Source organism: Thalassophryne amazonica, chromosome 2 (genome assembly GCF_902500255.1).
Source record: "Thalassophryne amazonica chromosome 2, fThaAma1.1, whole genome shotgun sequence".
In the NCBI taxonomy this organism is placed as follows: Eukaryota; Metazoa; Chordata; class Actinopteri; order Batrachoidiformes; family Batrachoididae; genus Thalassophryne; species Thalassophryne amazonica.
Window position 1 is genome coordinate 51,942,822 of NC_047104.1, and position 20,249 is coordinate 51,963,070.

Genomic DNA, 20,249 nt, shown 5'->3' on the forward strand with positions numbered 1-20,249 from the left:
TTCTGGGGTTGACTCTCACCCATGTATCAAGGTAGGTGGAAATTGGCTAAAGGACCTGGGAGGAGTCAGGGAACAACAAACAAACCAAAATGTTGACCTTTGACCCAATGACCTTGATATTTTCCAAAACAACATCCTGAAGGACACAGCAAGTTTAATGGTAAATGGTCCAAGTAGTGGAACCACCAAACATGAGTTCAGTCAGTAATTTTTTAGGCTTTTCCCTTTTAGCTCGTGGTCTATATGTTGTTTTGGCACACGTTTCACACCGGATGCTGTTCCTGTGACAATCCCACATTACATGGAGAATGGGCAGCGTTGTCTTGAACTGGAAACTTCCTGTGTTGGAAGTGTGCACATGAGCAACTTGTGCCACTGTGTTTTCAAAGAGTTAAGTGGAAGTTCTAAAAATATAAGGTTCAGGCCTTATGCAAGAATATTTTCACGAACGTCTGTCAAATTTCTCTAACCTTTTTTAGGACAATGGGCTTGTACATGTGTACCACTCCAGATTCAGGAAATGCCCACAAGTCCAGATAAATACCAACTAGGCTACACCCTCTGCTTAGGGCCCCTTCACACATAGTGCAAATATGTACAACTCAGGGCGACTCACAGCGAAACAGCTCGTATGAGGGAACCATGAAACAGCAAGTCGGGCAGGTGTGCACAATGCCGGTACGATGGTTTGTGCACACGACCGTGTCTTTCGAGCAGGAACACAGTGTGAGCAGCTGTAGGTACTCGCACTGTGTTCCATGGGAGGAGCTGATGTGGAGGAAATTAAAATAAAAAAACAGCTGTATAATTAATGAATATCACTGGGCTGATATAAATAATAAAGAAAAGGGGACGCAATACAGAACCCCGCAGTTAAATAAGCCTGGTTAAAAAAAATGCCACTCACAGGATTTGAACCCACACACTCTAATTACCAGACAGAAACTTTACCATTGCACTACAATGACCGTCTTACAAGATGAGTGTGAAATGGCTCAAATCAACAAGCAGATAAAACATGTTTTCTAAAAAAGTGCTGTGATAACTGACCTAACAGTGTTTGGTACTGCGTATTTCTGCTGATACATGACTGAAAGTGGTGTATTTGTCATACTGTTCGCCTGTCATTTGGTCCTGCGGCGCGCCGCTCACTGTCCTGTCAGACAGACATGATGTTCAGATCGCCTGCTGCATGTCCACATGAACTGACAGTCCGGTCCAGCTGGAACAGCCTGTCAATGTGCGCACTCTCCAGCCCATCACAAAAGCGATATATGAAATTAGAAGTGCTGCTACTGCCATATCAGCTGAAGATCGGACTTTGTCAGTTAAATAGATATTCAACATGAGAAGGTTTTTTTTTTTAATCTTGTCACATCAATGCTTTATTGTCTACATTGGGAAAGAGTCAAGAGTGAATCTCCATCATGGAGATCAACTAAATATGGTGTGATAAGTGGCTTTTGCAGTGTGAGATGTTCATATTCATCTGCAGTCGAGGAGAGGTTGTCCAGAGGCCTCTGTATGGAATCCTCCTCCTCATCCTCGCAGGATGGATCAGACTACAGCCCATCCACCACCGCACACATATGGAAACCCAAGTCTTTACCCTCTATCACTGGGAGGCAAGGGGAAATAATAAAAGTATTATTAATTTATTAACTTATATAGTACTTTAAAATGATAGAAAGTGCCTCCCAAAAGCAACAAAAGACAATGAAACACTAAAATCAATCAATCAATCAGTAAATAAACAAATATAAATAATAACACTAAGAAATTCCCAACATCTGTGATTATAGGCAGTCAAGAACAGAAAAGTCTCAAGTCTGGATTTAAAAGTTGAACTTTATTGCCTAACTTGTTCAAAGCAGTTGCTTTACTAAGCCCATTATGGAAATAAGTTGAACTGCTGTACGTGTCACTATTGCTGCAATAAGAAGTGCACGTCAGTCCCGTGAAAATGACCTAAAACCACAGAATAGTCAGCTGTGACAGTTTAAGCAAAAAAGGAGATCAGACAAACATGATTGCACATTTTTTAGTCATACATTAGACCTGCGCCAATTAATCAATTATTAACCACTATGAAATTAATCAACAGCTATTTTGATAGTCAATTAATTGTTTTGAGTCAGTTTGAGGCAGTAAAAACAACAAAACATTCTCTGATTTGAGTGCCTAAAATGTGAGTATTTTCTGGTTTATTTTACTAGTTTCTTTACTCCTGTTGAGCAGTAAACTGAATATCTTTGGGCTGTCACCAAAACACAATATTTAAAAGTGCAATTTTGAGCTCTAAAAAGACTGATCTTTTTTTTTTTTTTTTTTGCACTTACTGACATTTTATGGACCAAATAACTAATAGATTAATGGAGAAAATGTAAGAATAATTAATCAATTTTGAAAATAATCATTACTTGCAGGCCTCCTTTTTATGTAGAGTTTCTTTGCTTGTGCATGTGTTTGTGTGTTGTTATGTGTGCGCACATGTGTGTACAGTGTGTGAAAAACAGGATGATTCCATCATCCAGCGAGCTGGCAGCAAATATCTGGCTAACAAATGATGAATCAACGAGCTCTTAAGCCTATAAATCAGACTTCACCCCAACAAATTAATAGAGTTCACATTTGACGGCCGGGGAGAAAAATCATAAATTTTGTTTGGCAGCCGAAAATGGAAACGACTGGGGGGTGTGTGTGTGTGTGGCTGCAATCGAAAATTCCCTTCTGTATGTGCGTTTTCTAATGTTTAACAAAAGAATGAAAAATTATTTTAAAGGGCCAATCAGTTTGGCATCCACATTTTCAAATTAAGGACAAATAATCTGATAATTTTTCATTTTAAGATATGTGCTGTCTTTGAATTAAAGCGATTTGTTGAGTACCTTCAAGCACAATCCAGTAGTCTATATTGTAACATTATTAACAACAGTGAGAGAAAACAGAAGAGCAGAGTTACTGTTAAACGGAAAGAGGGTGACAGCCGCGTCGAAAAAAGGAAGAGGCTTAAAAAATGAGGGAGGAATAAAAAGAGAGCAGAAAGGGGGGAGGGCGGGAGGAAGTATCAAGAAGCATGCCAGTGGTGGTGGTGGTGGTGGTGGGGGGGCTAATGGAGGGGGGTCCTGAGGTTGTGAGCAATTTCTCTTTGTTATCAAGTGAAATGACTCTGCAAATATGACAATAAATCACAGCGGAAATCAATCTGAGAGGAGGCGACTGTGAGCCGCTGATAATGCATCAATCAATATTTAATGTTTAGACTTTAATTAATCCAAAGGCAGCGAGCATTCTTTAACTGACAAAAGGAGAGGAGGCCGGAAAAACGAGCATGGAGTGCTTTTGCATAGAAACACTTACATCAAACAAGCCACCGAGGTGGGCGGAGCCATCAGTCGATTTCCCACCAACTCCCTGTTTGCCTTTATTACCTAACGCTTACAGGAGCTGCCGACACCCAAGAACAAACTCTATTCTGAGTGCTTGGTCAGACTAACTATAGTCAGGTTCATAAGTTTAATATCTGTATGTCGTGTCAATTTTCAGCTTTAATCCAATGGTTTTAACATAAATATCACATCAACCATTTAGGAATTACAGCTATTTTTGTAGACAGTCTGTTTTTAGAGTCCTTATGTTACTGGACAAGCAACATAGTAGAATTATTGTCAATACAAATCATCACTTTTTCAGACATTTTTGTTTGGCTAAGTCGGGGAGATGGATACATGAACAGTTCCAAGTTGCAGAATATGTTTTGGACATCATTTACATTAATCCATAAGAAATCCAAACAGCACGGTAGTGTATGGTAGGTCTGCATGACAAAGCCACTTCTCAAAAAACTGAGTGATTGTGCAGGATGGAGATGCGTGAGGGAAGCCATCAAGACACCCATGATGACGCTGAAGGAGTTATTTATACTTCTGTGGCTGTAATTTGAGATTTGTACATCTTTTTTTTCCTGAAGAACTGTGTATAAAAAAGGTAATTCCTAAATGGTTAATGTGATATTTTTGTTAAACCCCTTAAATTAAAGCTGAAAGTTTACACTACACATACATATATGATTGTTTTATTTCAGCTACATTTTGATGGTGTAAAGATGTGAAATTACAACAATTGTCATTTTCCAGATACTTGTGGATCTGACTTGTATGCATTTGATATTGTCTGAAGTAATTTCTGCCATCCATTGCTATTAATTAAGATTATGGCTCATAGGTCCTAATATGTTCCTCTATCTAAGGGATCATTAAAGATTGTAGCACCCTGGCCATTTTGACTAAAATTCCAATGAATGCACATGGTTAGAATATCAGACAAATTCCTATTTATTAGACCAGGATTTTATTTAATTAAAAATATATAATGGGGTTTTGGGTCATATTTTCAACTCTACAGAGGTTAATAATAGAATACAAGAATACTGAGTTTTAAATGGACTGCATTTATATACCACTTTTCCATCTGTATCAGACGTGCACAGCACTTTACAAATAATGCCTCACATTCACCCCAATGTGAGGGTGCTGCCATACAAGGTGCTCACTACACACTGGGAGCAACTAAGGGATTAAGGACCTGGCCCAAGGGCCCTTAGTGATTTTTCAGTCAGGCTGGGATTTGAGCAGAGGATCCTCTGTTCTCAAGTCTTAATTATTAGACCACCATGTCCCCTTGTGATTGGTTATTGGTGTGAATTAGCATGCCAAGACATGCAGATGAGGTGTATCACTTCCATTATAAAGAGGCATCAGCTACAAAATGTTGGACATCTAGTGCATTTCTCCGTGCATTATCCAGCACGCAGGTGTCTCAGTACTGAGGACCGCAGTGGCTGTAGAAGGCCAAGAGGATGTGCACTTTTCACCTGGCTGCGGCAGATAATTTTTTTTTTAAAGAGTTGCAGTTAAATTGGATGTCTGCCTTTGTTCTCGTTATTGATGAGTTTAACATTGGAAATCAAATTATTCTGGATCCACTTGTAGATCAGGATGGACTTCAAAAGCTGTTCAACTCTGCCTTGACTGATGGCTCTATACGTGGCTGTGGCACATAGATGGTTAGGACCTGGTCCCACTGGCGTTTAGGAGGATTTGCATATGGATTGCGCACAAAATTGTCTCATATTCGCTTAACATTCGCAATATGCGTGAAACATGCTTGTATGAGTTGGCCGACACCTGGACACATCCGCAATTATCCACAGAGGCACGTTTTTCTGTTACCAGGATTTTTGAGCTGCACAAAATTTTGGCTGCGGATGACATCCGCCTTACATACACAATACATACTCAAGCTATGCGCTGTATATCAGCCATTATCTGCTGATATCCGCAACTGACGGGGATTTGCGGCTTGGCAGCGGACTGGGACAGTGTGTAAAATGGATATTTTGCATGCCCATCATGTCCACATCACAAACTAAAAGAAGTTGTAGCGACTGCATACATATTGGCCACGAATAAAGCGTTTTTATTACATCTGCTTTGCATCTGATTTGCGGTGGATGAAAATCAAATGCGTTGTGTTCACAGCTGGACGCCGTTCTTTGTTCTACCGGCGGCCAAGCGGTCTGTGCTGGATGCTGCGTATATAAAATAATTATTTTGTGGTGGATTAATCATTTTATTCTGCAAGTTGGCTATTGAAAATGGCTCTAATCATCTCCTGAATCACAGAGGAAGCTGCAGGTGGGTGCCTACGCGCGAACGGCTAACAACCTGCAGAAAGCATTTTGAGCCGTCTAAAAAGGTAATTATTTGACTTGTTTACATTGTCAAGGCTTGATAAAACAGTTGCGTGTTTTTTCCTTCTTGTCTGCAGCTGTTACAGTATTTATTCCTATGTTTATAACAGATTTACTTTCTTGTTATAATCATTCAGATGAGCTGTGCTCTGGTGCGATCTGCTGACTTCACCACTCGCCCTGTTCACTGCTTCTTTACTCCAGTCAACTTGTCCAAGTCCAGCAACTGCTCCAGAGGCTGTATTGTTGGTGTGAATAGTGATGCCGAAAGGAGCGAGTGCACTTCTTTTATGACTGCAATGCAGATGCCGTGCATGCGCAACATGTGCGCGATGCATTCATAATACACCCGTAATACTGCCTTGTTAATCGCAATGCTTCGGATGCGTTTCCTCACTACATGCGTTATACAACCGTGATTGTTCATCATGTATTCGCTATACATTATTAATATATCTGTAATTCATACTGGGACATTTGTCATTTTTGGCCATTTTTGTTGCGGACAACAACGAACGCCCGTACTTTGTGTGCTCAATTCATGCGCAACTAATCCTCTCCCCAGTGGGACTGGGCCCTTACTTTCGTGAGATGGGATGGACTGGATATCTGTCTGGGTGGCTGCCATCCAGGACAAGCTCAGATCTGTGGTCTGGTGGATGTGGCAAAGTGTAGCACCAGCCCATGGTCCCTGTATAGATTATTTAATGTACTGATTTTCACTGCAAATCCTTGAAGAATTAATAAATTCTTAATAGGCCCTGAAGCCCATTGGTACTGACATTTATCCTCGCATTCCATGCCTTGAAGAGGATGGGAGTTCCACTACCCTCCATGAACAGATGCCAGGCTGACCCAGGTTACTTGACCAGCCATGGCAGGTGACCATTTACAGCTGCATGGACTGAGATCATGCAGATGAAATATCTTGTCCAATGACACAGAGAGGTAGCATGACCAGAATCAAATCCTGGTCCACTGAGCAACTTGCTTTACCCAAATCCATATATCAATAACTGATTTATATTGGAATAAAATCAAGAATACAACAAAACCATCCATCAAGATCTGTGAAACTTTAGAATCAAACTTCTCAAAGTCACACATATTTCTTTTCCTTCTCAGAAATTGCAGGAATGCAATTCTCAAGGCTCTGAGAACACCGAGAACCACCTCAGTCGCAGCTATCCGGACACCGCTCACACCGCTGTAATATCAGACTCAGCAGCTCCATTGAATAAAAATCCCTTGTCTGAATGACACAACCACAAAGCCGCCATGGAGGACCACTTGTGCATGGAGCCGTGCTTAGCCCTGGCCCCCGATCACACTGACATATCCCACAGGTACTAATTACCGCATCGTCTCCACCGAAGAGATGTGTGAGAAATAACATAGAAGATGCTTAACATTTGGATGCCTGCACTGGGATAATTGGGACACAACTAAGAGGGAGGTCCAACAAGTGTGTTTTAGTTGATAACATGGCTTTAGGTAACAAAGGGAGCTGTAAAGAACATCAAAAAAGAAAGAAGGCAAAACATAACCTTAGAACATCGAGAGGGCCAGTTTAGGAGGGATAAAAGAACTTGACAATTTCAAGTTTAAAAACTAGTTGTCAGTGGACAATTACTCAAGGAGTTCCTTCAGTTGTGGATAAAAGGCTTACCAATAAGAGCTCCTCATATTGTGTGTTTGATCATCGTTCCATTGTCCAGCGAATTACCAGTTTTATCTTCAAAGATGACCCATCCAGAGCTGGGTGGAAACCGTAACATTCCCATGCCTCTTTAATAAACCATTTAAACATCAGCTGACCTCAGAGAACAAGCGTTTGCTGAATGATTGGCGATTTGATTCTGCACATTTCTGCAGGTGCATTCATCACATTAGTTGGATGTGCACAGCAACAGCTTTGTTTAAATATAACAGTAAAAGAACAATGCGTGGCAATTAAAAACAAACAAAAAAACATTATGGTTCTGTCTGGAAGATTATTTTCATTTTAATGGCAAACGCATGATGCCGCAAGCTAAGAAATGCCATTTCAACATACATTGATTGGAAATAGAGGGTTTGGGTGAATGGTATATAACTGACTTTTATGACAGTTGTTAAGTCATTTCCTGCAGCAGTGGTTTATGTCTTTGCAATAACCTCCATGAATGATGTAATGAGAGATTATGATACTTCCTCCCTCTTTTATGATCTGTACTTAGTTTTTTCCCTCATGTCAACATGCTCGCGTGTGCACCAACCCAGCTCAAACAGATATTAGGCTGCAAAATTTTATTAAGGAGACAGACTAGTTGTTGTCTGGTATAACATTTAAAAACCTTGTCATCAAGAAGGTCCTGGGTTCAAGCCCATCAATACCCCATTTCTTCATGTTTCATACTCTTCCTGTGTCTCTGTGGATTTCCTTCCATGATCAACACATGCACATTTGAGTCAGACAACTCACACAGAAGAACATTTATTGCAACAGCAGCATATAGTTTTTAGTTTATCGGATGGGTTCCGATCATTGTCACTCCCCTCCGGTGCTTGCTTTAGATATGAGGTAGCGATGATTAGACACACACTGATCTGAGCCCACAGATGGATGCTGGGGTGAAAGCGGAGCAAAGCAATAGCAGTGATGTGGCAGTTAACAGCATTAACAGGCAGAGGGGGAGCTGGGAAACTGTTGCATCTTGAATAGCCCACCCAATTTAGAGGGAGTGTTTAAGAGGATCATGTAAAAATGTGTTTTAGTCCAAGGTATGTGGTAATTATATGAATGAGGCATGTTAGTGTGCATGCAGCACACAGCTTGAGATGCCTGCCAGAACTAGCTCACCAGTGTGCTTCATCACATTGTTCCAAATACAGTATGTTTGGCATTGAATCAGGAAGCATATCTGCCATAAAAACATATCCTCTGTGCTTACTGGAAGGAACCAAAGAAGATGAAAAAAGACCTACCTGATATTGGCTTGTGGTGGTTATGATCTAGCAAACTTAAAAAAAAAAACTGAAAGGCCATTATTTAACTATTTTACAATTTTGCACATCTTAAAGGGTAACGCCGATATTTTTCAAACTGGGCTCTGTTGATGCTTTTGTTAATCTTTTCATTGTTGAGAAAAAGCACTTTTAATTGGTGTTGAAAGAATGCAGATGACATCAAGGGTTAAACCACTACAAAATGTAACTGTATAGGATAAACAGGTTCTCATTGCCATTGAACAGTCAATAGTGCAGCAGATAATAGAATACAGGTAAACCTCTGTAATGGCCCCTTTCTACATACCACAAAGTTGGGTGAATGAGGCCGAAACAGGCCGAATGGGTGAAACCTGACAAATTCCAGCTGCAGTCAGGAGGGACAGACAGTTGTCCAGCCATGGATGGATGCAGTACAATCCCGCAGTTACAGTTTTGTGCATGATCGTGTGCACACGCACTAGAGCTGTTCATGTTATATATAGTGAAAAAATTATAGTTGTGAGAGACTTCGGGCCACATGTTGTTTTTGTTCCACTTGGGGTTTTATAGGCGCAGACCAAATTTGAACTCAATCAGATAAGAGTTATAGGTCCCCCAGAGTGACACATTTTCATCTCCCTCCGCTGTCAAGGCAAGGCAACGCCACCCTAATGGGAGAAGACTCTGATGCCATTATTTTTCTTTTACAGGTACATGTGACGGCTTCTAATCACAAAAAGTGGTGGTTGATTGGTCACCCAGAAGAGAACATTACTGGAATTACTGGATTACTACATTGCTTGTTTGGGAAAATTGTTGCTTTGTGGGGGACCCCTAAACAATGTCCCATTACAATAAAATTTGGCACAGATCTTACATTTTATTAGTGGAACAAGAACAACATGTAGCCCAAAAGATTTTGTAATATTTGACATTTTGAACAGGTCTAATGCGCACAAACATAGTGTGACCACGGTGAGCGGTGTGATACCACATCACACTCTCACAACAATGGAAGCAATTATATGTTGTACAAAAATCAAAGAACTTTGTAAGACAAAATAATGAAAGACCATAGAACATTATAAGAACAATCATTGTGCTGTTTAAATGTAAGACAGTCATGTTAGGGCCCTGTCCCACTGGGGAGAGGATTAATTGCGCATGAATTTAGTATAAAAATTACGGGCATTCGTTGTCGTCTGCAACAAAAATGGCTAAAGATGACAAATGTCCCAGTATGAATTATGGATATATTAATAATGTATAGCGAATATATGATGAACAATCACGGTTGTATAACGCATGTAGTGAGGAAACAGATCCGACACATTGCGATTATCATGGCAGTATTACGGGTGTATTATGAATGCATAGCGCACGTGTTTGCACGTGCACGGCATCTGCATTGCGGTCATAAAAGAAGCGCACTCGCTCCTTTCGGCATCACTATTCACACCAACAATACAGCCTCTGGAGCAATAGCTGGACTTGGACAAGTTGATTGTAGTAAACAAGCAGTGAACAGGGCGAGTGGTGATGTCAGTAGATCACATCAGAGCGCAGCTCGTCTGAACGATTATAACAAGAAGTTAAATCTGTTATAAACAGGAATAAATACTGTAACAGCTGCAGACAAGAAGGAAAACACATGCAACTATCAAGCCTTGACACTGTAAACAAGTCAAATAATTAACTTTTTAGACAGCTTTTTAGACAGCTGCAGCTTGTTAGCCGTTCGCGCGCGCAGATGCAGCTTCCTCTGTGATTCAGAAGGTGATTAGAGCCGTTTTCAACAGCCAATTTGCAGAATAAAATGATTAATCCGCCACAAAATAATTATTTTATATACACAGCGTCCAGCGCAGAGCGCGTGGTAGCCGGTAGAACAAAGAACGGTGTCCAGATGTGAACACAGTGCATCTGATTTGCATCCGCAGCAAATCAGACGCAAAGCAGATGTAATAAAAATGCTTTATTCATGGCCAATCTGTATGCAGTCGCTACAACTTATTTCAGTTCGTGATGTGGACATGATGGGCACACTGTCCCAGTCTGCTGCCAAACCGCAAATCCCTGTCAGTTGCAGATATCAGCAGATGACGGCGAATATACAGTGCATAGATTGAGTATGTTTGTGTATGTATTGAGTATGTATGGAGTATGTAAGGCAGATGTCATCCGCAGCCAACATTTTGTGCAGCTCAAAAATCCTGGAAATGGAAAAACGTGCCTCTGCAGATAAATGTGGACGTGTGCGGGTGTCAGCCGACTCATACAAGCATGTTTCACAGATATTGCAGATGTTAAGCGAATATGAGCCAATTTTGTGCACAATCCATACGCAAATCCTTCTAAACGCCAGTGGGACTGGGCACTTACCGGTAATGATGTTTAATTGATACTTCATGACTTGAGCTGGGACAGCGTCTGTGTTGGAATTGAGGAAACAAATGATCTCGTCTTGTCTGTAAAAATATTTAATTGCTGTTATAAAGAGCAGACAATACAAGAATTACTGTGATTATTGTGATCTTTTTTGTAGACATGCATGCACCACCATGGTTGATTGGTGGTCCATGGTCCCGAGCACATGCATTGCATTGCGCTGACGTGGTGGCTACAATTTGGAGAGGCGCAAGCCGCAGGACCGGAGTCACTGGCCGTGGGCCATGGTCAGCTCCCTCCCTGCTTGATTTCAACTGACATCCAACCCATGACGTGATTACATGTCAACCACAGTTCCCTGACAAATGCATAACATGCTGTATATAACATGATTGATGTTTGACAGTTCTGAGCTCCAGCTCAGCTGTGTCTGGTGACAGTGCGCCTGCCCTGTCACATGCATTGATTCGCAGTGGGCAGGCAGCATGCTGTGTGCATCTGCACATCTCGTATAACAGCTCTGTTGATCATGATGTCTCAAATACATTGTGTAATCTATGGGAGGGAATGACACTGTATGTGTGAAATGACGTCCATTATGGACATGACAACCTGTCCAGCTGTGTACGCTGAGCTGGATAGCAATCACACTGCACACCACCCACCTTTGGAGCTTTCGGCATATCGGACCTCGATCATGACAGTCGGCCAGTGTTCGACATGGCCGATCATTTTGTGCAGCTCCTTGACTGCGACCCGAATGGTCTGACCTATGTATGACATGCTGTACAAATGTTGCGACCATGGTCAGATAGCAGTAGGACCTCATCTTGACGCAGTTCGATTGGGGTTCCAGCATGAGCGCGATGCGAATGTGGAGTACATGTGCTGTGGCCGAATGGTTGTGCCAACTGCTGTACGAGGCATTCAAGTGCAGCTCTGATTTTTCACAAGTGCCATTTGAATCCTCATTCGTGTGTCATTCGGCCTCATTCGTGTTATGTGTGAAGGGGCTCTAACTCGTACAAGTTGAGGTCCACAAAATCGGACCACGAGTTATCTGAAACCACAAGTTAATGACGTTGACCAAACAAAACTTAAAATCAGCCATATTACAATAGTTTTGACCATTTGAAGTGTGACTCCTTCCTGGATGGAGATGATTTCCTCATCTGGAATAGGTTCGGGATCTTTTTTTTTTAGCAATCCTGTGAATCATTAAACTAGTATTTAGTTGTATAACCACAGTTTTTCATGATTTCTTCACATCTGCGAGGCATTCATTTTGTTGGTTTTGAACCAAGATTTTGCTCATTTACTAGTGTGCTTGAGGTCATTGTCTTGTTGAAACACCCATTTCAAGGGCATGTCCTCTTCAGCATAAGGCAACATGACCTCTTCAAATATTTTGACATATCCATACTGATCCATGAAACCTGGTATGCGATATATAGGCCCAACACCATAGTAGGAGAAACATGCCCATATCATGATGCTTGCACCACCATGCTTCACTGTCTTCACTGTGAACTGTGGCTTGAATTCAGAGTTTGGGGGTTGTCTCACAAACTGTCTGCGGCCCTTGGATCCAAAAAGAACAATTTTGCTATCATCAGTCCACAAAATATTCCTCCATTTCTCTTTAGGCCAGTTGATGTGTTCTTTGGCAAATTGTAACCTCTTCTGCACATGTCTTTTATTTAACAGAGGGACTTTGTGGGGTATTCTTGCAAATAAATTAGATTCACACAGGCGTCTTCTAACTGTCACAGCACTTACAGGTAACTCCAGACTGTCTTTGATCATCCTGGAGCTGATCAATGGGTGAGCTTTTGCCATTCTGGTTATTCTTCTATCCACTTTGATGGTTGTTTTCTGTTTTTTTCTACGCGTCTCTGGTTTTTTTTGTCCATTTTAAAGCATTGGAGATCATTGTAGATGAACAGCCTATAATTTTTTGCACCTGCGTATAAGTTTTCCCATCTCCAATCAACTTTTTAATCAAACTACACTGTTCTTCTGAACAATGTCTTGAACGTCCCATTTTCCTCACGCTTTTAAAGAGAAAAGCATGTTCAATATTGTGAACACCCCCTTTTCTACTTTTTTTTACTAACAGCCCAATTTCATAGCCTTAAGAGTGTGCATATCATGAATGCTTGGTCTTGTTGGATTTGTGAGAATCTACTGAATCTAATGGTACCTTGTTTCCTATGTAATATTATTCAGAACACTACTGTACCTGAAGCTTTTGTACAACAACGATTTCTACATAAATGCAGCATTACAAGGTCTGTCCAAAAAGTAATGGACCTTTTTATTTTTTTCAAAAACTAGATGGATTTGAATCACGTGTGATTGCATCAGCCAAGCTTGAACCTTTGTGCGTATGCGTGAGTTTTTTCACACCTGTCGGTTGCGTCATTCGCCTGTGAGCAGGCTTTTCCCTCTGCTTGGTCTAAAAAAGTAACCGTTACTGACTGCCACAATTTTTTTTCCTGATTTCTTATAGTGTTTCTTAAAGCCAGAAAGTTGCCATTTGAAATTACTTTAGTTTTGTGTCATGTCTGTGATCTGCTTTTTTTCTACAAAATTAAACAACTGAATGAACATCCTCCGAGGCCGGGGATTCCAGGGGTTGTATATATATATATATATATATATATATATATATAAAACCACATCACGCAGCCGCTGTGAAAAATAGAAAATAAAAAAATACATGCCACCCACGGGATTCAAACCTGCAATTCCGCAAAGCCCTGACTGCCAGCCAGAAACGTTACCATTGAGCTACCATCGCTGTCCTGTAAAAGGTGCAGGAAATTGCCTGATACCAAGAAGAACATGGACGTATTTAAGAAAAATACAACCACACACCAGATAAAAACACCGCATTTTATTGAATCCCTCTTATCAAGCAGGCAATACAAGTATGATCCATCTGTTTCTCTGTAGATTACCCATTGTCACAGATGTACAGTCATGAAATGACATGAATGAGAAGCAGGGTGCACTTATCATGTCCACATCTGTTGGTGGTGTGTCCAGCTGGCCCCGCACGAGTGTCTTGTGGATGGTGCACCGCAGGACAGACACCACGTCATGTGGAACAGAGCTCACGTGGGTGACGTGACATTCAGATCGCCTGCTGTGTGTTATGATCTGACGGTCCGTTTCACCTGGGGTAGCCTGTCAATGTGCGCGGGGTGCACTGGCTGTAGCCTATTGCAACAGTGATATATGTTTTTATGTATGTCCACATCGGAGATGAGCCGCTCGTCTAAGACAGTCTCTTCACCCAAATGGATTAATGGGATTATCATCAGATGACAAGGTAAAACCTCTTAAATCATTCTAAAGTCAGTTTTAAGCAGAAACAAGGCCATTTTAAGCAGAAACAAGATGAAACTCGGTGACACTTTGAAATGATCAGCGTGCAGTGAATGCATCAGCTAGCAGCTCATGTAGCTGTCACGCTCTGATTGCTCCCTTCGTCTTTTATGATGAAATAATGCTGAATTTATGTGGAAATGATTGTTGTACAAAAACTTCAGATATCTGTCTCTGAGAAAGATGATGACTAGAGTGCAGTTTAAGCAGAAACAAGGTGATAATCCATGAACCACGGCTAATGACGCATGCGCAGTGAAGGCCAGTCGGACCGAATTTAGGGGGGACCATTCAGTCTTTGACACAGGCGATCAACTGTAACGTCCCTTGTCAACAGGCTATGAGCAAAGTGATCACACATGAATGAGTTCATGCCTTTTCCCTTATCATATATATGTTTTTATTTATTTTCCGCTCTTTCTATCTGTCATGTGGACTACAGTTTAGGTGTTGGAAGGTACATTAGCCTGGCTGACCCGCTGATAACATAGTTCACACAGTGCCGTGCACACTCAGACGTGGCTCGCCGGTCCCCATGAGATCTTGTCTGTACGTACAGTAATTATCAGCATGTCATGAGGGCATGAGAGCCCGCCCACACATCGGGATGTGCGTATACGCTACTTGTTCACATACAGACACACATTAGCACTTATCATACAGTTCATCACTCATCAAGCTAAAGCAAATGTGAATTGAAAACAAAAATTAAATAAAATTAAAAATGAAGAGAAAAATACAAAATTTTAGTAACTCTGGTTTGTACTGTTTTAGGCAAATTTTCTTCCTTTGGTTTACAGGAGGGGAGCTGCAATATGAATGAGACTGAATGGTCGGATTAGGAAGCATCTCTTGTGGCAGACACACTGCCTGTAGCCTTCTCCAGCATATGGAATCTGATTTGGATTTCCAGGTAAAGGTGGTCCTTCTCCTGTTGCTTCTTACGGTGACAGCTGGATTTTCTTTTCTCTATTTGCTGACACCATTCTACTATTTTCAACATTGTGTGCCTCTTCTGGTAATGCCAGCAGATGACACATTTGCTACCAATGGTTGCTTGACCTCAGGGAGGTTTGGTGGATCACTGCGATTCGTATCACACTGGTCAACAACAAAAAAGAAATATTCTTGCATGGACTTTGAGAACTGATTCAGGATCATTTTGGGGTGCTGCATCTGAGTTCAGATTCCTTCATCACATCACGTTTTTTTGCAATCTTCCATAATAATGGATTACGCAAAAGTTCATTCGCTCATGAGTTTGACACCACTAATCATGCACAAAAGCTGCTACAAAAGCAGTTTTTGAACCAGGTTTGCAAATTGTGAACAAGAGCCTTAATATCATCTATGGTGTCAAAGTGGTGTGTGAGACTACAACTTTTGCTTCAATGTTTGACATAACAATATGTTTTCATATTTCAAAAATGTGATGTGACTGGCAAAAACTACCAGCAGATTCCAGTTCAGCACCCCAAATTACCAAAAATTGTGTTGACCAGTGTAATACTTCTACTTCTGTAACTTCTGAAGTCCACTATTTGAAATATAGCTTCAGTCACTTAAAAGTGATTACAAATGATGATCTGATTGAAGATGCCCACAATTAATTAACAGGCTATACAACCCTATCTGCACATTGCTCCTTATTTTGTGATCAGATTACTGTATGTGTCATGCAAATCACAAAGTGGAGTGGGAAACGCCCCCAAACCACATGCAGCGTGCACTTTAAATTACGCTCTAGATCATCAGGTCCTAAATTCATTTGGTCTTTTCCACTGTCACATCTTCACAAACCCTATTCCAGTCAAGCCCAATCTGTTTTTACTGGCACAGTTCAGCGTTTACTGCAGGTGACAGGTCTACAGTCGGGGGTTAAATGGTACCAAGATGGATGTGGGCCCAGAATTTTATGTAGATTTGTCCTTCTCTGAGAGTCTGGAGGGGAGGCGCATCTCCCATTTCTCCCTATAAAGACAGAAAGAAGGTGAGAAAGTGAACGGAAACAGGTGATGACCGCTGTATCCGTTGTCTCTGACCAAAGTTTCCATCTGAACCTGAGTCCCTATTATGATGTCACCCTTTTTACCATCCCGCTGATTAATCCCTTTGTCAATGTGGATCTGAAATTTTCTGCTGCGGATTTAAGAATGCACCCAAGCAATATACAAGCTGATTGCACATAAAGTCACAGGCTTGTTATGTATGTGTGTGTGTGTGTGTGTGTGTGTGTGTAAGCGTGGGTCAAAGAACTTTAGGAATGCCTTGCTGCTCTGTCCCTTTGTGTGGACTTGCTCCTGTGCCAGGACAAAGGAGCCTTCCCTGTAATCCGGGGTGATTTAGTAAACACTGACGTTAAGACTGCTGCAGGCCAACATCTAATTCTGTTGTTTTCTCCGCCAAAGAAAATGTGTATTTCTTTGGAGATGTCTTGAAGCAGATGGAAAAGTGAGGGATATATTTAATCTGACTAAGGCTCATGCTTTGATTGGATCCCAGATTAGGAACGCAGCCTAGCATTTTCAATAATTATTCTCTAGTTGAATTAAATGGATCCTCTTAACATTGAAAACATACGCTTAATGTGCATGTCCACCCAGCATCTGCAGGATCAGTGTGTTTAATCTCAAAATATTTATTAACCAAAAGAGGATCTGAACATGCACAAGCTACATTTAATACAGTGTACAGCAGGGGCATCGAAACGATGAAGTCAAACAAATATTTTCTTTTTAACCCACTGAAGTGCTATGTAGTATTACATGTAGGTTTATTGGCTGTATGTGAAGATAGTTCATATAAATTTGCACACCACAATTTGTATGTCTTAATCTGATATCTCATTTCTGATTCTTGATGTTTGATTTCAGAAAATGAAACCCACTGAACTCAACTGGGACCTGAAATTGGGTGTAATCAGTATTAAAAGTAGCACTGTAGAACACTAAGCGATCAAGCAAGTTTTGAGCTTGAAGATATTTTTAAAAAATGTGATGTTATGATAAATTGTGACGTAAATAAATAATCATATTCAATTGGTGCAGATTGGGAATAATCTTGTGTAAAGGTAGGTAAAAGTGGACCAAAGGGTACAATACAGAGTAATCAGGATATCTTGTCCTTTGCAGCATGAAACCCATGGAAACATTTTTTTTTTAATATTTTAACAGAGAATTGCTAGTTTTTTGGAAAAGTGTGGGGAAAACATGGTAAGAGGAAGTAGTGTTTTCCATACACACAAGTGCACATGGAAAAAAATAATATAATGAGAATCATACGTAATCTTGTGTAATCTAAAATAACCTGTTACAATCATATGTGTCTGACAGGGTGCTGAGTGTGAAGTTGGAAATTGAAGGAGTGATGAGGAATAACATCAGTGCATATGCCACACAGGTAGGTTGCAAGATGAAACTGATTTCTGGAGTGAGTTAGATGAGGTGGTGGAGAGTGTGCCCAAGCATGAAAGAGTGGTGATAGGAGCGGACTTCAAAGGGCATGTTAACGAAGGGAACAGAGGTGATGAGGAAGTAATGGATACATATGGTATGAAGGACAAGAATGTGGAAGGGCAGATAGTAGTTGATTTTGCAAAAAGAATGGGGATGGCTACTTTAGGAAAAGCAAGGAGCACAAGGTGACCTATAAGATTGGAGAAAGGTGCACACAGGTGGACTACATTCTTTGTAGGAGATGCAAGCTAAAAGAAATGGAGACTATAAGGTGGTGGGAGGGGAATGTGTAGCTAGACACCATAGGATGGTGGTTTGTAGGATGACTCTAGAGGTGAAGAAGGAGAAGAGAGTGAGAGCTCAACAAAGGATCAGATGGTGGAAGTTGAAGGAGAAAGATTGTTGTGTGAAATTCAGTGAGCAGGTGAGACAGGCAGTGGATGGAGGGGAAACAGTTTTGGACAACTGGAAAAGTACTGCACATGTGGTGAAGAAGACAGCTAAGAAGGTACTCGGTCTGACATCTGGACACTGGAAGGAAGACAAAGAGACTTGGTGGTGGAATGAAGATGTCCAGGAAGGCATAAGGAGAAAGAGGTTTGGATAATCAGAGAAATGAAGACAATAGACAGGAATACAAGGAGATGCAAAGCAAGGTAAAAAGAAAAGTAGCAAAAGCTAAGGAAAAGGCATATAGCAAGCTGTACAAGAAGTTGAATAGTAAGGAAAGAGCAAAGGACTTGTACCGACTGGCTAGACAAAGGAACAGAGCTGGAAAGGATGTGCAGCAGGTAAAGGTGGTAAAAGATGCAGATGGTAATGTGTTGACAAATGAGGAGAGTGTGTTGAGAAGGTGGAGGGAATATTTTGAGGAGCTGATGAATGAAGAAAATGAGTGAGAGAAAAGGCTGGATGATGTGGACAGAGTAAATCAGGAAGTGCAAGAGATTAGTAAGGAAGAAGTGAGGGCAACTATGAAGAGGAAGAACAGTGGTAAGGCAGTTGGTCCAGATGACATTCCAGTGGAGGCATGGAAATGTCCAGGAGAGATGCCAGTGGAGCTTCAAACCATGTTGTTTAATAAAATCTTGGAAAGTGAGAGGATGCCTGAGAAGAGGAGACGAAGTGTGCTGGTTCCTATTTTTAAGAACAAGGGTGATGTGCAGAGCTGCAGCAACTACAGAGGCATGAATTTGATAAGTCACATCATGAAGGTATGGGAAAGAGTAGTAGAAGCTAGGCTTAGAAAACAGGCAAAGATGTGTGAGCAGCAATATGGTTTCATGTTGAGAAAGAGCACTACGATGCAATGTTTGCTCTGAGAATACTGATGGAGAAATAGTGAGAAGGTCAGAAGGAGTTACATTGTGTGTTTGTGGATTTAGAGAAAGCTTATGACAGGGTGCTAAGAGAAGAGTTGTGGTATTGTATGAGGAAGTCTGGAGTGGCAGAGAAGTATGTGAGGGTAGTGCAGGACATGTACAAAGATAATGTGATAGCGGTGACATGCACAGTAGAATGACAGACTCATTCAAGGTGGAGGTGGGATTACACCAAGGATTAGTTCTTAGTCCTCTCTTGTTCGCAATGGCGATGGACAGGTTGATGGATGAGACCAGAGAGAAGTCTCCATGGACTAGGATGTTTACAGATGATCTGTAGTAAGAGTAGAGAGCAGGTTGAATCTAGCTTGGAATGGTACAGATATGCTCTGGAGAGAAGGGGAATGAAAATCAGTAGGAACAAGACTGAGTACATGTGTGTGAATGACAGGGAGCCTCGCAGAATAGTACAGTTACAAGGAGTAGAAGTGGTGAAAGTAGATGAGTTTAAATACTTGGGGTCACCTGTCCAAAGGAATGGAGAATGTGGTATAGAAGTGATGAAGAGAGTGCAGCCAGGGTGGAGTGGGTGGAGAAAGGTGGCAGGAGTGATTTGTGACTGAAAATTATCTACAAGAGTGAAGGTGAAAGTCTACAAGACAGTAGTTAGTCCAGCTATGTTGTATGGCTTAGCGACATGGCACTAGCAAAAACACAGGAGGCAGAGCTGGAGGTGGCAGAGCTGAAAGTGTTGAGATTCTCTTTTGGAGTGATGAGTATGGACAGGATTAGGAATGAACATATCAGAGGGACAGCTCAGGTGGGACTGTTTGGAGACAAAGTCAGAGAGGTGAGATTGAGATGGTTTGGGCATGTGCAGTGGAGGGACCCAGGGTATATAAGGAGAAGGATGCTGAGGATGGAGCCACCAGGTTTGTGTCACACAGGAAGATACAGAGGACAGGGTGA

The 20,249-nt window shown here is 41.3% G+C and overlaps 1 long non-coding RNA gene across 1 annotated transcript; it reads right to left on the bottom strand.

Annotated features, from left to right (window-relative positions):
- Window positions 1-1,370: 1,370 nt before the first annotated feature.
- On the bottom strand, window positions 1,371-19,977 carry LOC117502176. The gene is made up of 4 exons (XR_004558206.1): window positions 19,752-19,977; window positions 16,300-16,304; window positions 13,121-13,126; window positions 1,371-1,383 (listed from the first exon to the last, which is right to left on the bottom strand). It is a non-coding gene; the product is annotated as an uncharacterized LOC117502176 (long non-coding RNA).
- Window positions 19,978-20,249: the final 272 nt, after the last annotated feature.